General features: G+C 36.1%; 1 pseudogene; it reads right to left on the bottom strand.

Annotated features, from left to right (window-relative positions):
* Positions 1 to 14,552: 14,552 nt before the first annotated feature.
* LOC109678220 (metaxin-3 pseudogene) lies at positions 14,553 to 18,622 on the bottom strand (annotated as a pseudogene).
* Between the last annotated feature and the right edge of the window lie 2,066 nt (positions 18,623 to 20,688).

A 20,688-nucleotide genomic window follows, 5' to 3' on the forward strand; every position in this document is an offset into this window, starting at 1 on the left:
GTATCAGTGTGTATATTTGTGTGCAAGTGTATGTGTATTTTGTATGTGTGTGTGTGCATGTTTGTGAGTTTGTCTTGTCCTTTGTTAACTATTTAAAGGTCTTACAAATAATATACTCCTATTATCCCTTTTGACAGGATTTAAAAACTGTTAAAATAATGTTCAACTTAAAAATACCTATATTACCAAATGTTTTTTTTAAAAAATATCAACTGTCTGTTTTTGTCAAGGTAGGTATAAGAACATAAATTGCTGACCTGCTAGTTTGAGTTACTGATTTATGAAGCACTGAGGTTAGTCCCATAGGTTTTCAGTAGTTTTAACTGGTTCTTTATTTGTAGATTCACATTGTTTTACTACTAAGATAGTTGTCTCATCCTTCTGACACCTACATTTCAATGTTCTTTTTCAAGGTTTCATAAAGAGACTTCTCTCCTTTATTCCCATTTAGTGATGTGCATTTTTTAAACACTTTGGAGCCACTGTCAAATGCTTTGAAGAGAAATGTATCCAGTTGTACTATTATCCCTGTGCTCCTGGAGCTGGCACATTACAGGATTTCAGCCTCATTGTCCATTTGTGTAGAAGACATTGACCAAGCTCTTGAGAGATGTAAGTTTACTACAAATAATAGTTTTAATCTTTTGAGAAGGTGTTTACTTTAAAAAGCATGTGTAAATTCTCTTAGAGCTATTTTGTTAATATTAAAAGTTAACATTATACATTCCTGGTAGTTCAGGTAGCTTTGCCATGGGTCTTTGTGGGGAAATGCGTTATTAACAATTTGTTTAAAATTAATTCCAGTTATTTTCTCAGAAATTTAACTTTTTTCCAAATAAAAGTTAAAATTGCCATGGCAGTGTGTACTTGCCACTCCCAATGACAACGAGAAGCATAAAAACAGAAAGATTGTGTTGAGGACTGCCTGGGCAAAAATAGCTAGAAGATATTTCAAAAAAATAAACAGAGAAAAAAGGGCTAGAGGTATGGCTCAAGTGACAGAGCAAAGTGCAAAAAACTGAATTCAAGCCCCAGTACTGCCATCCCCTCCCTCACCAAAACAAAAAGTACTGTACAAAGACACATAGAGTTATCATGTTTCTAATATGCACTGTAAAGCAGTTCATTAAAAGGGTAAACACTACTGAGTGTCTTTTACCTGAAAAATGAAAGACTTCAAAGCTTACAGGAGCATCAAATGCTTCTTACATTCCTGGGAAATGTAAAGTCTCTGCAGTGCTTCATCTATCTTGGCTGTTTCTAATTTATAGTGGTGCTTTTTTCCTTTCTTTTCCCAATGGTATTTTACAATTGATTGAAAATTCTTATATGTTTGTGTTTTATCTTCAACTACTTTACCATTAAACAAAGATCTTCTGGTTTTTTACTGTATGGATTTCTAGTGAACATGTATATTTTGGGATCAATTTTCCCTAGTGTATTGAATTTCTAATCTTATTGTGAAATTTCCATGTTTTATTGAATCATCTTTATGTCGCTTCTTGCTTACCTAACTGCTTTTTAGCTTTTACCTCTGTTTTAGCAATGTCATAAGTGTTTTTTCTGTCTTTTCCAGGTTTATGAGAGGCAAATATAGCTACTGTAGGCAAAACCTTAAACAATTTCGAACAGTTAGACTATATGATCTTATTTTATCTTTTTTTGTATTAATATTTCATCTACAATCCAAATTATTTTATGTTCACAAATGTAATCATGTCTTTACTTTCTGTAGAAACTTAAGCTATAGGTGAGACAAACCAAAATGTAATATTCTACTTAGGCCAATAAATAAATGATTTGAAGTTTTAAAATTATTTTGAATTTCACATATTTAAATCAGCACACTATAATGTGTATTGTTTATATAGTGAATGGTTTCCATACGTTGATCAACTAAGATGACAGTCAACAGATCATACTCTAGGTGGCATAATACACTTGGCCAACAAATAAAATCCTGTGTGTGAGTGTGTGTATGTGTATGAGTGTATATGTGTGTATGAAAGAGTGTGTGAGTGTATGTATGTGTGTGTGTATGTCTCTGTATGTGTATGAATGAGAGTGTATTTGTGAGTGTGTGAGTGTATATGTGTTAGTATCTGCATGAGTGTATATATGTGAGTGTATGTTTGTTATTGTGTGTGAATGACTGTGTGTGTATGTGTGTATGAAATTTTGCAAGTGTATGAAATTTTGTGAGTATTTGTGTGTATTTCTGAGTGTGTGGATGTTTGTATGTGTGTGAATGGATATGAGTGTGTGTAAGAATTGATATGTGTCACTGTATGTGTGTGTGTGTGTGTGAATATATGTGTGAGTGTATGTGTGGGTGACTTGTGTGACTGTGTGTGCAAGTGTGTGGTAGGGTGTATGTGAGTGTGTATGTAACTGTGCAATTGTGTGACTGTGTGAGGGTGTTCATGTGTGAGTTTTCATGTGTGTATGTTTATGTGTGTATGTGAGTTGTGTCTGTGTATGACTGAGTGTGTATGAATATGAGTGTGTATGTGTTTATGTTTCACTGTATGTGTATTGTGTGTATATGTGTGTCCATGTGAGTGTGTCTGCATATGTGAGTTTGCATGTGTGTGCATGTTTCAGAGTGTATGCTTGTGTGTATGTGTATGTGATTTAGAGTGCATGATTTTGCAAGTGTGTAGTTATGTGAGTGCACATATGTGTGTTAGTTTATGATTGTGTGAGTGTATGTGTATGTGAGAGGATATGTGTGTGAGTGTATGTGTGTGAGGGTGAGAATGTATGTGTGAGTGTGTATGTGTATGTGAATGTCTGTTGGCATGTGATATATTCATGGTATATTGCACTCCACCTGTCTCTGTTAAGTGAGTTCAGTTGATTCAGCTAGGCTATTTATGAGCCACACTTTTGAACAGTATTACCAAAAGTAAACTGTGTGTAGCATGGGACTTTCTATGTCAAACTGTATTCCTTCTACTGTGAATACAAAGATAATACATTCTGGTGCCTTTACATGAGGATCTTGGATGAGGATGAAAAAAAAGATAGTAAACATGGAATGGCATAAATGCTAAAACAGAATTATTTACATAACAAACATTTACACCTTTACTGAAGAAACAGAGATTTTATACTATAGGGTCCAGAGCTAGAGGCTCCCCCTACCAGAAAAAATCCCAGTTTGGGTTTAGAAGGACAAAGAAGAGTTTACTTATCATATTAAGGGAAAACTGTAGAAAAGTAAATGCAGAATTTTAAGTAATTTATATTAATCTTTTCAGCATTCACTTGCAATAGACAACCCTGTTTGAGTGGGACTTGATTCTTTGTACTATTAAGGGACAGAGGCAGAGTGAAATGGAAATTTAAAAAAATAACCAAGATGACTTAGTTTTCCATTATATTTTCAGCTTTTATAAAGAAATTTGTGTAATTGCTACTGAAGTATGTAGGTTTTGTATGTGTCTTTAGTCACATAGTTGTCCTTTGTTAACTTATTTATAGGTCCGAAAAGAATATATTTCTATTGTCTCTTTTGTTAGGGTGTAAAAACTGCTAAAATAATTTTCAACATAAAAAATAGCTATATTACCTAATATTTTTTCAAAGATCTTCAATTGTATATTTTGGAAAAGGTAGGTATAAGAACATGAAATGCTAACATTCTAGTTTGAGTTAGTAATATACAAGCACTGAACTTAGTTCCATGGGGTTTCAGTAGTTTTATCTGGTTCTTTATTTATAGATAGAAATTGCTTTACTATTAAGGTACAGACACTTGTTTCACCCTTCCAACCTCTACATTTGAATGGTCTTTTTCAAGGTTTCATGAAGAGACATCTCTCCTTTATTCCCATCTAGTGATGTGCATTTTCTAAGGACCTTGGAGCCACTGTCAAATGCTGTGAAGAGAAATGTGTCCAAATGAACATTATCTCTGTGCTGCAGGAGTTGGAATGTTTCTGGATCTCAGCCACTTCTTCTTTCTTTATCCAGAAGGCATTGACCATGCTCTGAGAGATGTAAGTTTACAACAGATAATAGTTTTAATTTTTTTCAAGGTGTTTATTTAATATAACACATGTAAATTCTCTGTGTGCTATTTGCTTGTATTAATAGTTAACATTATTCAATCCTGATAGTTCAGGTACCTTCTCCATGGGACTTTGTGGGGAAATGTGTTATTAACAATTTGGTTTAAAATAATTCCAAAATTAATTTCATTAAAAATTCAACTTTTTATCCAAAAAACGTTAAAATTGGCATAGCAGTATGTGCCTGCATTTCTCAGTGACAATGGAAAGCATAGAAATAGGAAGATCATGTCCAGGCCTGCCTGAGCATAAAAAACAAGACCATATTTCAAAATTAACCAGAGAACAAAGTGCTGGAGGTATGGCTCAATTGACAGAGCATGTGCCTAGCAAGTGCAAAAACCCTGAATTCAAGACCCAGTCCGTTGAACCTCTCCTCTAACCAAAAAAACCTACTGTACAAAGTCACATATTGTTATCACTATTTCTAATGTGCAGTATAATACAATTCATTAAAAGGGTAAACACTACTGAGTGTTTTCAAAGTTTTCAGGAGCATCAAATGCTTCTTAAATTCCTGGGATATGTGAAGTCTCTGCAGTGCTTCATCTATCTTGGCTGCTTGTAATTTGCAATGGTGCCTTTATTTTTCCTTTCTATTCACAACGATATTTTATAATTTATTGAACATTTTCATATGTTTGAGCTTTATGATATACAAGAAATACCAACTCTTCACTACTTGGTCATTAAACAAATGTATGCTTTTTCACTACATGGATTTTTAGTGAACATATGTATTTGGGTGTTTATTTTTCCTAATGAATTGAATTTCCAATCTTACTGTGAAATTTCTATGTTTTATTCAATCATCTTTATGTCACTTCTTGCTTACCTAATTGCTTTTTAGCTTTTCCCTGTGTCTTAGCAATGTTATAAGGGATTTTTCTAACTTTCCTGACTATGAAAAGCCAATAAAGCTACTTTAGGCAAAACCTTAAATAATTTCATACAGTTAACTACATGATCATACTTTTTACCTTTTTTGTACTATTATTTCAACTACAGTCAAAATTATTTTATGCTTAAAAATGTAATCATATGTACTTACTCATTATATAAACTTAAATTACATGTAAGACAAACCAAAATTTCATATTGTATTTATTTAGGCAAAGAAATAAGTGAATTGAAGTTTTAAAGTTATTTTGAGTTACACATATTTAAATCAGCCCACTCTAATGGGTATTATGCATGTAGTGAAATGTTTCCATAAGTGGATCAACTAAGATGACACTCTTTAGAGTTGATCATATTCTGGGTGGCATAATAGACTTGGTTTTATTGACACACAATAAAATCCTGTGTCAGTGTGTGTGAATGTGTGTATATATGTGTGAGTGTGTGTGAATATGTTAGTGAATATGCCTGTGAGTGCTTTTAAGTGTGTGTGTGTGTGTGAGTGTGTATGTATATGTGTTTGAGTGTGCTTGTTAGCATGTTTGTGTGTTTCTGTTGTTAACTTATTTATAGGTCTTAAAAATAATATATTCCTATTATCAGTTTCTATATTTTCTAACTTTAAAAATAATGTTCAACTTAAGAAATAACTACATTACCAAATATTTTGTAGTGTTCAACTTTAAAAAATAGACATATTACCAATATTTTAAAATAAACCTCTATTTTATTTATTTGACAAGGTAAGTAAAAGAACACGAAATGCTAACTTGCCAGTTTGAATTAGTGATATATGAAGCACTGACATTAGTCCTATGGGTTTTCAGTAGTTTTAGCTGTTTCTTTGTTTGTAGGTTCAAATTGTTTTACTACTAAGGTACATGTCTCACCCTTCCAAACCACATTTGAATGTGCCTTTTCAAGGTTTCATGAAGAGACTTCTCTCTTTTCTTCCCATCTAGTGATGTGCATTGTATAAGCACCTTGGAGCCACTGTCAAATGCTGTGAAGAGAAATGGACCCAGATGTACCATTATCCCTGTGCTGCAGGAGCTGGCACTTTTCAGAATTTCAGGCACTTTTTTGGTTTTTGTCTAGAATACATTAACCAGAGGTGTAAGTTTCCAACAGATAATAGTTTTAATCTTTTGTCAATGTGTTTATTTAAAATAACACATGCAAATTCTCTGAGTGCTTTTTCTTTTATTAATAGTTCATATTATACAATCCTGGTTATTCAGATAACTTTGCTATGTGTCTTTGCGGGGAAATGTGTTATTAACAATTTTGTTGAAATTAATTCCAAAAAGTTATTTCCTCAGAAATTTAACTCTTTATCCAACAAAAAATTTAAATCGCATGGCAGTATGTGCCTGCCTTTACCAGTGACAATGAGAAGCATAAAAATAGGAAGATTGTGTCCAAGCTTGCCTGGGCAAAACAAGCAAGACCATATTTCAAGAATAACCAGAGAATAAAGTGCTGGAGGTATAGCTCAAGTGACAGAGCATCTGCTTAGCAAGTGCAAAAACCCTGAATTCAAGGCCCAGTATGACAAACCCATTCTTTAACAACAAGAAAAACCTACTTTACAAAGACACATAGTGTTATCACTATTTCTAATGTACAGTATAATGCAATTCATTAAATGGGTTACACTACTGAGTGTTTTTTACCTGAAAAAGTGAAAGACTTCAAAGCTTACAGGAGCATCAAATACTTCCTAAAGTCCTGGGAGATGTGAAGTATTTGCTGTGTTTCATCTATCTTGGCTGTTTGTAATTTAGTGGTGTTTTTTCCTTTCTTTCCCCAGGGTTATTTTATAATTTAATGAAAATGTTGTATGTTTGAGTTTTATGATATACAGGAAATATCAACTCCTCACTAGTTTGTCATTCAACAAAGATGCTTTTTAACTACTTGAATTTTTAGTGAAAATGTATATTGTGTGATGTTCTCCCTAATTAACTGAATTTCCAATCTTACTGTGAAATTTCCATATTTTACTCAATCATCTTTGTGTCATTTATTGCTTACCCAATTGATTTTAGCTTTTATCTGTGTCTTAACAGTGTTATCTGCATTTTTTCTATCTTTTCTAGTTTTATCAAAGTCAAATATAGTTACTTTAGGCAAAACATTAAGTAATTTTGTACAGTTAGATTTTACGATCTCACTTTGTGTCTTTTTTTATACTATTACCTTATCTACAGTCAGAATTATTTGATATTCATAAATGTAATCCTATGTCTTTACTTACTGCAGATACTTAAGTTATTGGTGAGACAACCCAAAATTTCGTGTTATATTGTAGCTTATAAATTATCTGAAGTGAGCATCTTCAATGTAACCCCTTATTCTGAGTATCAGCGACCCTTCCTTTATGTACACCAAGCCATCTATCTTCATAAAGTACAGGCTATGAGCTCATAATGCATATAAAAACCCAATATGTATGTTCCTTTCAGAATTGATTCTAGAACCTATTAGCACAATACCCTTTGATGTTCAACTCCTAACACAATCTCCCAAGCTCCACCATAATCAGACAGCAGTAACTATAGTGAAAGTCAAAGACTTAAGAAAGACTATATCCATTGAGAAGGATGTCAGGAAGACAAATGCCTGGTTGGAATGGATCAAATATTCCATCCTAACTCTAAATAAAACAAGATTGGTAGGCATGTGCATCAGGGAGACCAGAACCCCATGTTGTCCCCTTTCCCCTGGGATAGACCACAAACGCTGATGCATTGGCATATATGGTTTTCCTCTTCCAAGACAGGACAACCATGTGGCAATAGGTCTTGCAGGACCTTGTCACTACTGTTCCCCTTGGTTAATGAATCTGAAAGGCTAATGTCACCTCAGTCAGTCAAACTCCCACTTCGAATCTCTAATGACACCTCGTGTCTTTCTAGGTCAGAGGAGAAATTGGAGTTCTTGGAAGTGTATCAGGGTGTGGTGAAGGCTGATCCTTTGAAGAGGTAGCCAATAAAATGTCTCTAGCTCTTGCCAGGGCACACATCATGTGGTATTGAGATGGACATTTACTTTAGACTCTTCCAGTCAAATGGAGTGGGACTTGTACTTTAGTCCAATTGACTTTCCCTTTCACCTTGGCATTTCAAAGCCCCAAACCCTCTCTGACTAAGAGGAAACAAAAATGATATCTTACTTCCCCTTATGGGTCATTCAACTCTCACAATTATATAGATGTCATTGGGGTCCCATGAGGAGTTCCCAATGAATTCAAAGCAAGAAATCAAATAGCTGCAGGCTTTGAATCAGCATTGTTTTGGTGGTATATGATCGATAAGAATGTGGACTGAATTAATTACATCTGTATAAACAAAAGAGGTTCATGAACTGCATTCAAGATGCATTAAAGGGAATGACAGGTCAGTTAGTAAAATGGCATGGGAAAACTGAATGGTTCTGAACATGATTCTAGCATAGAAAGGGGAGGGGATGTCCTATTGAATGTGAATGTTGTACAAACATCCCTAACAATACAGCCATAGATGGAATTATAACCAGGAATCTCCAGGCTGGAGAGCCCTATTGAATGAATGAACTAAAAGGTCAGGAATAAATAACCCCTTTACTAGCTGGTTGGATTAGTGGTTTGGAAAATGTAAGGGAGTAATGGCCTCATTTCTAACATCACCTATTGTTGTATATGGAGCCCTCACCTTAATTGGATGCTGTATTATTCTCTGTATATAAGGATTGAAAATTTGGTTCATAGAAACTGCCCTAGCTAAACATATTCCTGTGTCACTTCAGCTGTTGTTAAGCACAGCTGAGACAGAAAGTAAATTTATGTTAAAGGAATTTGAAGCAAAGAATATGAAGGAAAGAGTGGTAAATTTTGAGAAAATAGTCTTTTCTATCAATGTGCATGTCACCATTTTAATTGCTTGTATTTGTGGCTTCTTTGGATATTTCTGTCCTCTCATGGTTTTGTTTGCTTTCATTTTCTGTGTGCATAATTCCTTGTATAAGCCACTATCCTGGTGGTCATATTTTAATTTCTGTTTATTGTGGAAGACTTTTATTGCTACATCAATTTGGAATGATAGTTTTTCTGGGTAGAGTATGCTTGGACTGAAATTATTTTCTTTCAGTGCTGAAATACCTCTCTCCATGCCCTTCTTCCTTTTAAGGTTTCTGTTGAGATTTTAAGGTTGCTGTTATTTTGATGGGTTTACATTTATAAGGTATTTGTTTTTTCTCTCTTACAGCCTTCAAAATTCTTTCTCTGTTGTCTGTGCTAGTTGATTTAATGATTATATACCATGGAGAGTTTCTATTTTGGTCAAGTCTTTTTGGTATCCTGGAGGCTTGCTGTACCTGAATGGGCAAAATTACCTTGAGATTTGGAAAGTGTTCTGTTATTATTTTATTGAATATATTACATATCCCTTTGCCTTGTATCTCTTCTCCTTTGTCAATGCCCATGATTCTAAGGATTGGTTTTTTGATGGAGTCTCTGAGTTCCTGCATATTCCTTTCACAACTCTTGAGTTTTTGATAAAGAGTTATTTTTGTCTTTAATATCTATTTTATCTTGAGCTCTGAGATTCTGTCTTCAACTTGTTCTACTCTGCTGGAGTGGCCTTCCACTGTGTTTTTTGTTTGACTAAAGGGAGGATTTCCATTTGATTCTTTTTTCTGAGATTTTCCAGATCAATTACTCTTTTATATCTTGTGTTGTCTTCTTTATTTCATATACTTCTTCCTTTATAGTGTCCTTTGTTTTACTTTGGTGTTTCTTGAAGTCCTCTCTGAGTTCAATTAGATGTTTCTGTGTGTTCACAAGTTTTTTATTTGTAGTGTCTTGAAATATCTTGAGTGCATCTTGTACTTTCTGGTTAACCATGTCTCATACCTTCTCCATGTGTTTCTCAGTGATCTCTTCCATGAGTTCCTCTTTAAGAGATTTTAATGGGCATCACTGGGTTCATTAGTAATATTTATCATTATTTTCTTTGGGTCAGGAACTGGGTATCCATTTTCTTCTTTTCTCACTAAATCCTCCATTGAATTGATTTTTTGAGTAGTGTAGTTTCCTTCCCTTCATCTCCCCATCGACCTAATTGGTGCTATGAAACTATGTTCTTGATTGACTACTTGGTGATTTTAATTGCCTGTTTTCTTTCCCCTGATTTGATGTTTGTATTATGACTGGCTTAGTTTTTAGACAGGTTGAAGTGCTATTTCTGTCCCTGGCCTGGAGATCTAAATTAGCAATAACAAATTCAGAGGTTCAATGCCAGACCAGTTGTTTACATATTATATAGAAATCTCCTTAGTGGTAATAATTATAAAAAGTGGGAGTTGGGGGGATATTGTTTATTTGGCTATAGGTAAAACTTGGGTAATTAGTAAAGGTGATGCTAAAAGGGGGAACTGAAAGAGCTATGGGGGCTGCTGGGTATAATGGCCCTTGTGTGTGTTTATGTGTATTTCCACTTTTGTAGTGGAGGGTGCTTTTGTCAGTGATTGCAGGGGACAGAGGGTATGTATGGTTGGTATGTAGTCTAGTCAGTAGGTGGTGAATGTTTAGGAAGGGGAGGAAATGTGGTGACTGGTTGGGGAATGATAGGAGGGGAAGGCAAATATAGTGAGAAGAGTGGATGAGAAGGAACAGAAAGGGTAGTTGGAGGGGAGAACAGTGGATTGCAGCACAAGAAAATGAGAGAAAGTGAAGGGGGTATGAATAGGGAGAAGTAAATAATAATGGAAAAGACAATACTACAAGAAAAAAAACAGATCAACAACAACAAAATGTACAGTCTGCTTGGTAAAATTTCTGGATTTATTGCTTTGGCATCCAGTCCTGATATTGGAGTTTGATATTCTGGGCTTTGTGGAGAAGGGTGCTGTCCCTCTGGTCAGACAGCTTGGGAGGAGATTGCTTTTTTTTTCAGCATTCCTTTGTCTTGTCAGCTGTCTATTACAATCAGAAGCTCTGAATTAGTCTCACCAGATGACCAGCTTGTGAGCAGTATTTGGTTTCTTCTGTTCACATGGCAGGTTTTAATTGGGACCTGAGGTTATTCACTGCCAGCTTATCCAAGGTAGTCTTATCTGTTGTTTTCACAAAGTGGCAGCTGAATTGCCTTATCACTGCAACTCTGTCTGGTCAGTTCTTCCCCCAGCAAGGTGGAGCAATTCAGTTTTGAGTACCACCCTCAGTCCTGCCAGACTAGCTCAGCAATCCTCCACAGCCCTGTTTTGGGAGGTCGGCTTATCACCCCACCTCCACTCACAGCCTTTGTGCTTCAACCCACCTCTGCTCAGTGATAGCCCAGCTCTTTGGGAAGTTGGTTTGTCACACCACCTGGTTCTTAGCCCTTGTTCCTTGTCTTACCTTAGTTCACTGACAGCTCATCTCCTTGTGCCATTGGCATTCTCAGAGGCAGGATCAGTGTTCCACTCCACCCCCACTGTCAGTGTTTGGCTAAAATTCCCTTTTTATGCTTTTCAGTTTTGTTGGTGGGGGGAATCAATATGCTGAGGGGTTGCTCTGTCTTATGTCTTCAGAGGGAGGTTAGGGGAGTCATGTGCAGTGCATGTTACTCACCTGTTTGGTCTGCACATTATGCAGGCAGCTTTGAAAGCAGATGATGGGGAGAATTGGCATGGTTCTTCTCTCAAGGCAGACAGTTATTGGGACTGGGTTCCATCCAGGTGTGTGTATGTAGGCTTTACATGGGTTACAGGTTCAGGGTGTTGCAGGGTTTGATTCTGATTGGTGCTCTATCTTCTACTCATTAAAAAAGAAAAAAAAATGGAGAAACAGCCAGGGAGCTTTTCCCAGGGCAGACATGCCATATTGGCTGTGCCATGCCAGGAATTTCCTGGCTATAAGGTGCAATTCCAAGCTGCATTAAGGGGATGTCTTTAAGTTTTTTGTGCTCCTAAGGTATTGGCAGTTGTTACCTTGGCTAGAAATAATGATAATTACCCAAGTGTATCTCTCACATCACATAGTGTTTTCTGGGGTTGTGGAGTTCAGGAATTTTGACTACCTACCCTATCTGTCCTCTTAGGTCTCCTCCAGATATGATAATACTTTTATAATTTAAACTAAACATACAGACACAGCACTTAGTGATGTACTTTTCAATTGCATAATGTTAGTGAGTAGCAGCCACACATACAGATGGAACATTTCAGACTTAAAAATGCTATTGAGGAACTATCTATAACACTTAATGAAATTGAAGCAGCAATAAAAAGTCTCCCAAAGAGGAAAAGTGCAGGAGCTGACATGGTCTCAACTGAATTCTACCAGACCTTCAAAGAAGAACTAATATCAACACTCCTTAAAATTTTCCATGAAATAGAAAGGGAAGGGACAATGCCAAACTCATTCTACAAAGCCAATATAATACTCATCCCCAAACCAGAAAAGGATAGATCCAAAAAGGAAATCTACAGGTCAATCTCCTTAATGAACATTGATGCAAAAATCCTCATAATAATGACAAACTGAATCCAACAACATATCAGAAAGTTCATTCACCTTGACTAATTTGGCTTCATCCTAGGAATGCAGGGAGAGTTCAACACATGCAAAGAAATAAAGGTAATACAGCTCATTAATAGAAGCAAAGATAAAAACTATTTGATCATCTCAATAGATGCAAAAAAACCCTTTAATAAGATTCCACACCACTTCATGATAAGTGCTCTAAGAAAACAAGGAATAGAAGGAATGTACGTCAAAGTTACAAAGGCTGTATATGACAAACATGTAGCCAGCATCATACTTAATGGGAACAAACTGAAACCACTCTCCCTAAACTCAGGAATGAGACAAGAGTACCTATTCTCCCCACTCACTCTGGGATTCCTAGCCATAACAATAATGCAAGAAGAAGAAATAAAAGGAATACAAATATATAAAGAAACAGTCAAAATATTCCCATTTGCAGATGACATGATCCTATTCCTCAATGACCCAAAAAACTCCCCCTCAAAACTCCTAAACAGCATAAACAGCCTCAGCAATGTACCAGGATACAAAATCAATTTACAAAAATCAATAGGCTTTCTATACACCAACAGTGAACAAATTGAGAAAGAATATAGGAAAACAACTCCAGTTAAAATAGCCTAAAAAACCCACAAATATGTAGGAGTAAACTTACAAAAGGACATAAATGACCTCTATATGGAGAACTACAAACTTCTGAAGGAAGAGATTAAGGAAGACTACAGAAGATGGAAAGATCTCCCATACTTATGGATTGGCAGAATCAACATAGTAAAAATGGTTATGCTATCAAAAGCAATCCGCATGTACAATACAATTCCCATCAAAATTCCAATGACATTCATCACAAAGAATGAAAACCTACCCTAAAGTTCATTTGGAAACACAAAAAAATGCTAAGAACCAAGGCAATAATGAACAAAAGGAGCAATCCTGGAGGGATCACAATACCCAACTTCAAACTATACTACAGAGTCATAGCAATAAAAACAGCATGTTACTGGCACAAAAACAGAAATGAAGACTAGTGGAACAAAATAGAAGACCCAGATATGAATCCACACAACTATGCACTTGGTTATGTATTTTTTAAAAAATTCTATTTCTATACCTAAAATGCAATGAATTACATGAGTGTAAAATTGGGGAACGGTTTTGGAGTGGGAACCTGTGGGAAGGAGTTATGAGAGGAGATAGTAAAGAGGGGACTGAATATGGAAAGTACGTCATAACCATGTTGAAAATAAATGGAGGAATTCCATTAAATTTTTTAAAAGTGGGGAGAAAAGAAGAGTAATACAGATGGTGAATTCAACTAAAGTACATTATTTCCATGCATGCATGTAAAAATCACAGTGAAACCCCTTTGTACAACAGGTACATGCTAAAAAAGAGAGAGAGAGAATTTATTATTTATATTCTCTTGTGGAAAATTTTTCTCATTCTTTATTTCTTTGTACAATGATGCATGTAGATAGATAGAGCAATCGATATAGATACATGTCTATATATTAGAGCACAATTAAAAAGCACATTCCTCATTGCTTTTTAAAGTTAAATACACACTATTCTATTGAAATAATTTATATTCTTCCTAGTTCCTAAATCTGGCATCAGATTTCTAAACAGAAAATGTCTCAACCAGAGAGCCATACATTATGTATTTAGGTAGGTATAAGAAAACTAAGATAATAAACTGAAAAATTAACTTGAATAAATTAGGAATAAACATTTAGAACAGAACTGTAGCTTTTTGTCAGCAACATATGAACCAAAGGCAAAAATCTATTAAGATTAAGGTAGTTTTTTATGTATGTATACAGTACAATGTGTTTCCCCCAACACATTCATTTACAATTCACCTTTATTTAAAGTGCATTGCCAAACTAGAACATAAGCTTCCTTATTAAAAACAAAACAAACAAAAACAGATGTCATAGAAATTTATTTTTGTTTTTAGAGTTTTCCATATACCTAACAGCAATATTTTCTTTTTGCCTTCACATCCTCAGTGTAGGAAATTACCTAGACAATCATAAGACTTAGGCTACAAAACATGCCGACTGTCAGGGTGATAGCTGTTGTAAGCAATTACTCTCTTCTTCTGCTGGAGTGAATTTGAGTGTTGGCAGTTTCTGAGGAGGAAGCTGAGGGCCTTGGTGAAAATTGTCATCCATCTCTGAGACTAAGCCTAATGTAACTGTTTAGGATGTCATCACAAAAGTGACACAGGTTGGAGAGCTGTTTCAGATGTTCTTGTAAATGAATGTTAGAAAACCATACTGTATAAAGAGTTGTAAGAAAACCAAACACATAAGTATCCAACTTAGAAGGTATCTCCAAAGAAAAACAGAGATGTTCCCAATCTGTTTCACAAAAGATTTAGGCACTCCTTGGCATCTCTGTATGTATGTGCTTCCACTTCTTGGACATAATAGAGGGGAGGCTCTCCTGTTGTCAAGAGAATCCTATTCAGTGCTCCCCTAGACATTCTTCCAGGAAGGATTAAACTCAAGAGAAAACTCAAGGGAAAAGGAATTCATGCAGCAAGCCATGGCTTTGTACCAGTATATAATTGTCACCCTCAACCCAGAAAGTGTGAAGCACAACAGGGAGAAGCTTCTCCTCAAGGAGAACAATGTAAGCCAGGGTATCCACCCCTTGCTTTGAGAAGAGTTCAAAATCAGCATTATATTTCTGTTTTCTTAAAAAATTTAGTATTTTTGCAGGCTGAGAAAATGGTACATCACCTCTTGGTCATCAGAAAGCTGTTACTACATGATATGCTTCTTATGTAAGAATAAGAAGATGCTGTCTATCACACTGAGTTTCAAGGGTGCCCAAAACAGTTTGCAGTAAAACATTTTAGACTGAGTGCATAATGCAAATGTGCAGAACAGCTTTCCTTCATGGTCCCATCCCCAAGGGCAGAGATGGCAGACACCCAGGCCATCTCCCTCCTCTCCTCTCAGTCCCAAATTGTGCTCCAACTTCCTGACTTTCATAGACCATGTCCCCCCAAAGGTCCTGGGGATGCCTGGGTTTTTACCTCTACCACCCACATGACTTTGCAAGCTAAGAAAATGTGCAGCTAGAGAGAGGAGCCACTATGCTTCTGCCAGGCCAATGCAGGGTCACAAGCCAGGCTGTGACTCACTGACAAAAGTGAGCTCAAGGCAGGCACTGACCAGAATCCCAGCCTGCCATGATACCACAGTGCTGTGGAGAAATAAGGGAAATGGCTAATTTTTTTTCATATCATATTTTTTCTTGAACCATCCACGTATACTAAGAAACACAAAGTGGTAACCATTAAAATCAGATTCACTTCTCACCAGAGTTATGTTATTGCTACTATTCTTATTAAATCTTTGTTTAATGTCTTTCCTGGACTAATTCTTTTAGATCTACATTATTTTCATGTGCAACCGTGATAGTCTCCACTTAGTTAGTGACCAGTTAATGATTGCACAGGAAATTGAAACAAACTTGAACCAGTTTGTCTTCCAAACTTTGCTGAGTGTCGTTTGGGTGTACTGGGTTTTCCCTGCGTGCTCTGGAAATTTACAGCTTAGCCTTCATTTCCTGCTTGCATAGAGCCTTAAAGCCAACCAAAGCTATGGGTTGGCACATTTTAAAGTCCCTCTGTGCTGTGCACACAACTCTGTAGCTATGTGGGCCATATTAGATCCCCAGAAATATGTTGCAGCTTCTCATAGCCTGCTGCAGATAACACATTTTCCAGTTTTCCCTTTTCATATTTTTGTTTGTTCGTTTCTATTTTATTAGTATTTATTTGTTGTACAAGGGAATTCATCGTGACACTTACAAAAAGCCTCACATTTTACATTGATTAGATTGCCCCACCTTCTCCTCACTCTCAGCACATGTACATTCCCACTCCACTTAATGCAATTGCAAGAGTTCTGTTTCATATGTATATATATATATATATATATATATATATTTATGAAGCTTCTCAACCACATTCCCTCACCTTCATCTCTTATTCACCATCCCCCTCGCACAAGTACCCACACACATAGTGTACCTATTTTTCATTTACTTACATGTGTATACATTATTTGATCTCCCCCACCTCCAGACAGAACCTGTTCTGCCCTCTCATTCTCAATTTTGTAGAATAAAAAGCATAAAAGATAAGAAAAAATAGTGTTTTTGCTAGTTTGTGATAAACATAGCTATACAGGGAGATTCCTTGTGATGTTTCCAAGCATATATATATTACCACCCAAATTGGTTCATCTCCACCAAACCTTTTCACTGCTTCCTAGTCCCATACCCATAGTGACCCCTTCCCATTGAAGATTACTACATTCATTCCTATACAGTGAGCACATCAACCACATTCAAGTATTTGGTTTCCTTCCTATTCCATATCCCTCCAGTGTGCAGTCTCCCCTTAGTGTGTGACCCATGTCTAATAATGTTACTGCATTAGTTTTAGGTCTATAATCTGCATATGAGGGAGTATATGCAATTTTTGTCCTTTGTAGCCTGACAAACTTCGCTTAAGATTATACTCTCCAGTTCCGTCCATTTACCTGTGAATGACAAAATTTCATTCTTTGTGGCTGAATAAAATTCCATTGTGGATAAGTAGCACATTTTCTTAATCCATCATTTCTGGGGCATCTTGGTTGTTTCCATAGCTTGGCTATTGTGACTAGTGCTCCAATAATCATAGTTTTGCAGGTGCCTGTGTAATAACATGAGTCACATTGCCACTTTTATTAGTATGAAGTGATCTCCTTTGTTTCATTTAACCAATGTATGTTTGAAATCTTCTTTGTCTGATATAAATATTGCTACTCCTGTGTGGTTTTGGAGGCCATTGACTTGGTAAATCTTCTTCCAGCCTTTCACCCTAAGCCAGTGTTTATTTCTGTCAATAAGATGGGTCTCATGTAAACAACACATTGTGGGATCTTCTTTCTTAATCCAGTTTACCAAAGAGGGTCTTTTGATGAGAGAGTTGAGTCTATTGACATTCAGTGTTAATCTTGATAGGTATGTGGTGATTTTGTTGTTTTGTGGTTTAAGGATTTGATTGTGGTCAGCCAAGTCACTGCCACTCTCTGATTATTTGTCTTTTCTTCTCCTGCATTTTAATACTTACAGTCCACTCATGGTTTTCTTTACTTTCATCTTCTGTGTGAAGTTTTCCTTGTAGAATCTCCTGTTGTGGTGGCTTGGTGGTCATGTATTGTCTTAGTTTCTGTTTACTGTGGAAGATTTTGATTGCTTTGTTAATTTTGAATGATAATATTTCTGAGTAGAGTATCCTTGGCCTGAAGTTATTCTCTTTCAGTGCCAGAAACACCTCATTCCATTCCTTTCATGCTTTTAAGTTTTCTGTTGAGAAATCAGCTTTTATTTTGATGGGTTTACCTTTATATGTTATTTTTTCTCTCTTACAGCCTTTAATATTCTTTCTCTATTCTCTGTGCTTGTTGTTTTAATGGTAATATGCCATGAACAGGTTCTATTTTGGTCAAGTCTGTTTGTGTCCTGGAGGCTTCTTTTACCTGACTGGGCAAATCTTCCTCAAGATTTGTGAAATTTTCTATTATTTTATTGAATATATTATGTATCCCTTTGGCTTGCACCTCTTCTTCAATGCCCATGATTCTTGGGTTTGGTCTTTTGATGCAGTTAGTTAGTTCTTGCATATTCCTTTCACTGTTCTTGTGTTGTTTGACTAAGGATTCTTCTGCTTTTTCTTTAATTTCTATTTTATTATCAAGCTCTGCTATTCTGTCTTCCACTTGTTCTAGTCTGCTAGAATGGCCTTCCTCTGTGTTTTTTGTTTGACTAAAGGGACTTTTTATATACACAACTTCTGGCTCTTTCGTTTTTCTGAGGTTTTTCCATATCTTTATTCAACTCCCCTTTTTTATCTTGTGTTGTCTTCTTTATTTCATATATCTCTTTTTTATATTGTCCTTTGTTTCACTTTGGTATTTATTGAAATCTTTTCTAAGTTCATTTATTTGTTTCTGTTTCTTCTATGTTATTTATTTGTGGTGTCTTGAAATTTCTTGAGTACATCTTATACCTTCCGGTTAACCATGTCTAGTATCTTCTTCATGAAATTCTCAGCAATCTCTTCCATGATTCTTCTTTGAGAGAACTTTTTGTGTACCTCACTGGACTCATTAGTGAAATTTATCATTGTTTTGTTTTGATCAGGAACTTGGTATCCATTTTCTTCATTTCCCACTATATCCTCTATTAAACTGTTTTGTTTTGTTTTTGAGGAGTGTAATTCCCTTCCCTCTTTTTCTCCCCATTGCTCCAGTTGCTACTATGCAACTATGTCCTTGATTGGCTCATTGGTAGTTTTAATTACCTTTATTCTTTCCCTTGATTTAGGTTTTGTATTTTGAATGACTTGGTTGTTAGCTAGGTTGATATGCTGTTTCTGTCCCTTTCCTGGAGTTTTAAATTAGCAATAACAAATTCGCAGGTTCAATGCCAGACCAGTTGTTTACATATTATATAGAAAATGCTTTGGTGATAATTTCTATAAACAATGGGATTTGGGGAGTTGTTATGATTATTAGGCTACATATAGAAATTAGGGTAATTAGTAAAGGTGGCACTAAAAAGGTGGGAAATAAAGGGGGTGGGTGGGAGAAGAGGTGTAGGGTCTGCTGGGTTTTATAGCCTGTGTGTGTTTTGAGGTATATTTCCACTGTTATACTGGAAGGTGCCTGTGAGAGATATTGCAGGGGGCCAGTGGTGTGTGTGTTTGGTATAGTAGGCTAGTCAGTGGGTGGTGAGTGTGTAAGAGGGAGGAGTAATGTGGTGACAGGTTGGAGAAGGACAGAAGGAGGAGGCAAAGATCAGTAGAGAGTGGATGAGAAGGAGCAGAACTAGTAGTTGGGAGGGAGAAGAATGGATTGTATAGCAAGAAAAGCAGGGGACACGAAGGGTGTAAGAGTAGGGATAAGAAAATAGTGATGGTAAAGTTAATAATACAAGAAAAGGAGAAAAATAAAGAAAAAAACCAGGTATGCCAAAAACATAAAGTTCAGTCTGCTTGGTAAAAGTTTTGAAGTTATTCCTTTGGCATCCAATCATGATATTGGCTCTTGGTATCTTGAGTTTTGTGGGGAACATGTGGAAATTGTTGAAGGAATTTTTTTTCTTTTTTTCCCACTTTCCTTTGTCTTATAGGCTGTCCGTGACAAGCAGGAACTCTGAAGTGGTCTCACCAGGTGACTATCTTGTGAGCAGTATTTGATTCCTTCTGTCTACAGGGCAGGTTGCAAACGGGGTCTGAGATAACTCACTTCCAGTTCATGCAAGGTGGTTAGAGCTCTTGTTTTCACCAAGCAGAAGCTGCATTTCCATATAGCTGCAGCTCTGTCTCATTGTCTTTTCCTCCTGCAAGTTGTGGAAATTCAATTTTGAGTACCTCCCTCACTCCCACAAGACCAGCTCAGGGATCCACCACTGGTCGCATTTTGGGAGGTTGGCTTGTTGCCCTACTCCTGCTCTCAGCCTTTGTACCTCACCACACCTCTTGTAGGTGCTAGTTCTGCTCCTCTGGGATGTTGGCTCCCATCCCTGCTCTCAGCCTTTGTTACTTTTTCCACATTCATTCTCATCCATAACCACCCCCAAATACTTTTTTCCCAAGAAGAACTGATTATCTGTGACTACTTCCAGCTCCATATTCTGTTTCACATGGTATATAGCTTTATTTTTATTTTTCTTATCATTATGTTGTTGTACTGGATTTGCATAGTGACATTTACAAACTTTTTGCAATGCAAAATAGTTAAATTCACCCCTCCATTATTCTCCTTTATCCCCAATCTCCCAATTCTAAGAATAGTTTCCATAGGTCTCATTTTTCCATTTTCATAAATGAGTACATAATATTTCCACCATATTCAACCTTCCACATACTTTCCTTACATCTTTTTCCCTCCCACTTGTACCAACCCTCAGACAGCACCTGTTTTACCTTCCTGTCCTCTGGTTTTGAAAGAAGATATTTGTTTCTTTAACATACATATACAGGGAGTTTCATTATGACATTTCCATGTATATATGTATTAAAAATGAATTGGTACATTCCCTCTGCTTTTCTCTTTTCTACCTTAGTACTCTTCTTATACTGATTTCAACAGGTTAAAAATTCCATATTCATCATTTTTTAGAAAGTAC

This window comes from Castor canadensis, chromosome 9, assembly GCF_047511655.1.
Source record: "Castor canadensis chromosome 9, mCasCan1.hap1v2, whole genome shotgun sequence".
NCBI lineage: Eukaryota > Metazoa > Chordata > Mammalia > Rodentia > Castoridae > Castor > Castor canadensis.